This window comes from Excalfactoria chinensis, chromosome 2, assembly GCF_039878825.1.
Source record: "Excalfactoria chinensis isolate bCotChi1 chromosome 2, bCotChi1.hap2, whole genome shotgun sequence".
NCBI classification, from domain to species: domain Eukaryota; kingdom Metazoa; phylum Chordata; class Aves; order Galliformes; family Phasianidae; genus Excalfactoria; species Excalfactoria chinensis.
In genome coordinates this window covers 18,691,780-18,696,278 of record NC_092826.1, presented here as the reverse complement: position 1 = coordinate 18,696,278, position 4,499 = coordinate 18,691,780, and positions in this window count along the sequence as shown.

Genomic DNA, 4,499 nt, shown 5'->3' with positions numbered 1-4,499 from the left:
TGGGACACCATTCAGCGCTCCTTCCAATGCTCCAGCTGAGGAACTGTGCTGAAATAAATGTGTTTGAAAATCACTTCCTATATTAAATATATGCAGTTCTACCATATTTGGTTCTGCTGTCAGTAATTCCTGGAGTTCCAAAATTATATCCCAGTGAAGATCCCACCATTACAGTGCACCAATCATAAGTAGGAAAATAGAACAGCAGGACCATGACAGTGTTAATTTCAGTAGTGGTGCCTGGATAGAGCAGCTGACAAAAACTTGGCATCACACTGATTCTCAGGGTTCATATCCTGGGGCCAGCATGAGCCATGGCAAAATAAATACTCACCAATTTCACAAACCTGACAGGCCTCAAGGACGTAGAGACAAAACAGATGCTTTGGTGGAAATTCCAGTTCACAGTGTGCAGGTAATTTTTTTTTCACATCTGCACAATATTTAAATGTCATTGCAATTGGATAGTATGCATTTGTTAAGAACAAAATCCTAAGGATTCCCCCATAAGGAGTATAAGCCATGACAGAGAGCAGAAAACACCATCACAGGGATGAAGAAGTATTTGCTAATGGTTCCAGGAGAAGTTTCCTCATTTCTAATCTAACAAAAATGCGTAGGAAACAGGAAAAGATACATTTTTTCCACGGTTAATATACTTTCATGGCTTAGAAAGCTCAGTTTACATGATGGGTGTTTATATAACTCATAATACTTGCTGTTATCTTACTGTGAAAGCATCTGGTGCTAGAAAAATGACTAACTTTGTTCCTTTGGGCTGTGTTTTATACCACTTTGATCTCAGTAAGGATCCCAAGAGGAAAAAGACATTTAAAAGACCTGGACACCTGCCTCCACAGTACCCAAAGGGCTGGCAGCCTTTTCTCCTGGGTTTCAGTTCTGTAATAATTGAGTCAATGTGGCCTCGAGCAACAGATTTAAGCCAACACTGGATGTTAAGCATCAGCCAACAACACATACTCAAACACTTAAGTGATTTCAGAGCTTTGAGAATTTATAGATCTCATGAGTGTACAGTCACGATATTCATTAGCCTCCCAGGTATATCATGTGATTGCAAGGCTCTAATAATTGTTATACACTCATATTAAAGGCTCCATGCACATTCAAATTATCATTAGTAGTATAAATACATCTCGCTGCCTTTTTTCCCCTACTCTTCTCAAATCTTTGCTCTTCTTCCAAAGTAGCAGATTAATTAAAAATAATGGAGACATACTCTTGGTGAGGCAAAACATAAGACAGGCATCCATCTTAGCAGCAAGTTCTAATTCTGAAAGGGAAAGATAGGCTGGGTGGATGGTAGCTGCAAGGTAGACATCTGCACCCAAATCGGGTGTGCTGTCTTTTCCCTGTAAAAAGTAAGTGGGATGGCACTGCAAGAAAACTATCCATCTCATCCCAATGGAGTACAGATCTGGACAGGTTTATCCAGTCTGTTTAACATCCTGCTGTGGAAATGAATAGTGAAGGACCTTTTTCTCTTTGTTGTTTACAAAGAGACTAGATGATAAACTCAGATACAGATCTACAGATCTAGAAGTCTACACAGAATGGTGAATTCCACTGCCTTGTAATAGTCATTGTGATAGTACTGGATGCCTGGTTCTGCCATTCTGTCAAAGAGAGCCTGAGAACTGGAAGCCAGTGCTAGCTCTTCCTAAACACACACAATTCACCTCCATCACCTTACAAAGAAAATTCTCCTTTGTTATTTAGAGACAGGAGAACTACCAACGTATTAGAGTTTGTTTTTGCTACAAGCTCATACATCATCATATGCCTATGGACGTAACAGGAAATATAAGACTGTCAAATCTAAAAGAACAGAATTATCATATGCTTTCTATATCTGTCTTACAAAGATGAATGTCCCTGTGTGCCTGTTTGGCTTATGGCTTGCACAGAATAGGTTATAGTGCTTCTACATACAGGACAAAAAGATCTCAATACAGGTGTTTTTCTGTTGGCCTCATTTCTCTCTTGAATATTTCTGCTGCTTAAAAATAGAAGGGCTATTGTGTGTAAAAATGTATATTTAAACATAATTCCAGGTTTCTGAAGCAAAACCTGCCTATATGGAGGAACAGATTTATGCTTCTTAGAATACAGTTATTTCTCAGAGGGGAAATCAAATACATTTAACAAGTAAGAATATATATTTTTAAATTCAAGAATCCTATCCTAGAAAACAAATGAACAGAAAATCCCACAATTTCCTTCATTTACACTGAGGGAAACTTCACATTTTCTGTTAAAAAATTTTAAAGGTTCTGACCCTAATAACCTTGATTTATATCCCTTTGAGATAGAGGGCCTGTGTCCCTCTATTAAGCCAGAATCACTACTGTAGATGAGTTCAGCAACACAACTGGCATAGATTTCCATAGGTTATAATAGGAAATACTTGACCATGCCAATAAACACTTGGCTGTGTAACTGGCAGGACTGAAATCCACATTAAAGACAAGAGCGGGGAGATGTAGCAGCAGCTCTAAAATAGTGACAGTTCCCGAGTCAGTACTTTTCTGTACCATATCCCTTTCAGGAATAGAGAAGAGACAAGAGGAAACGAGAAGAATCATCTCCAGTATCTGTTATGAGAATTCCTTGTGTCCCTAGATACAGAGATCTTTCTAATACATGAATTAGAGAATTAGGGTTCACGTGCTGTGACTGGACAATATAGGCCATGTGTTTAAAGGCTACTGTTTATTGCTTTTAATTTATAGGTTAACAGACACCCTTTAAAGATAAAAACAAGAAATACTGCCCCCAAATTTACCCACATTTAAGAGCCTACAGACCTACTGCCATATTACAACTGCAATTAATATTTTAATATTATGTCATTTTCTAAAGTGTATTTTCATGCTCTTCTAATAAAGTTTCTTTTAAAGAGAGACTGCAAGACAACTTTCATGCAGGAAGCGCAGTGTAATGTTTATTGGTTACTGTTGTTTCACGTTGGCTCTAGAAAAGCTGGTTGTGAACTGAATGTGCACTGCTTCAGTGGAGACATCGCAGTCATTTCCATCTGCTTTTATCTATAGAGAAGAAAAAGACAGTATGATGTAATCTTCCAAAAGAAAATCACTGCTTTGTAATTTGTCACTCAGAAAAGCAATAATGGAGAATGAGTGCTAGAAGCTAGAAAAAAAATGATTATTTCTCCCTCACTCTATTGCAGCTTTAGCCTTTAGTCATCTCTATTACAAAAGCTTTCTCCCTTATGACAGAGGAAAACAAATAGCATGCTGCGCTCTCTTGCTGCTACTGATCCTCTAGACAAGCTTCCCTCTGAGGGAACTTTAAAATAATAATACAATAAAATGTGGAAAAACTAATTTAGCCCTCCTACCACTGCGGGTCTGTTCCTGTCCTCTTATTAATTAGCAACAAGAACAAACACGCATTTTATGTGATGTGAAAACTGGGGCTTTACATTCATCTACTGGTAGCTACCTCAGTGTTAGTACTTACACATACCCAAAAACTCAGCCTGGATTTTGTCATGCTTACTGCCATTCACTATACCCCTGACCCATATTGGTGTGTGGCATCATCATGTTCCAGCTGTGCTGTTTGAAGTTATTTTATTATATTCTGAAGCATTTCTGCAACTTGTAAATGGTTAAAGACTGAGATGCTGTTGCCTAGCCTTTCTCTCTAGCTGCCTTATCCATATGCTGCATAGCCCTGATCCTTGCTATGTTCTAAGAGACAGTTCAACTCACTAAACCATCTGAAAAGTAACCCAGAAAAATGAAGCTAATTGTTTGGCTTAGCAAGTGAATCGACTCACAGAAAAAGATACACCAAGCACCAGAGCTTACACAGTTCAGGGAACGTCAATAACCAAGCTGTGTACTGTGGACACTGTTGAAGAGGGAGAAGGCAATGCTGGGTGTTACTACATCCTGTTAGCAGCACTGAGCTTAACAGCAGCTCAGCTGTCACTGACTGCAGCACTTCTACTGCACAAAGACAGATACTGTCCTTTCAATACAGACTTCTCAGCTCAACTGATGGACATTTATTGTGTGTAAGAAAGGAACATTAGAAAATTTGATTTTTCACCTCAAGCTGCTGCTCCTGTGTTTCCTGTAAGCCTCACATTTACACTTTGTACCCCTGGTGCTTGAAAAGGGATGTCCTACTTGAGCTCAGCTTTTCTATGACACTTCACACTCATACCTCAGTTTCATGATCAAACGCCATTCTTTTCTCTCATAAGAAGTTTTAAAATTAGGCTCCAATCAGAAACAGGACTTTCATACATGAGTTGCAACAATTCATCAAATTCAAAGATACCAAGACAATTCCCCTTCCACGAGAGCTCATTTCAGACAAGCCTGTCTGATGCCAGAAGGCCAGCTGCGCTTTTCTTGGAATTGCAGGGAAGAATTAAGTAACACAGTTTTCACTACTCAAGACAGACAGTTACCTGCAGGAAGCAAATCTAAGGAATGCAGCTA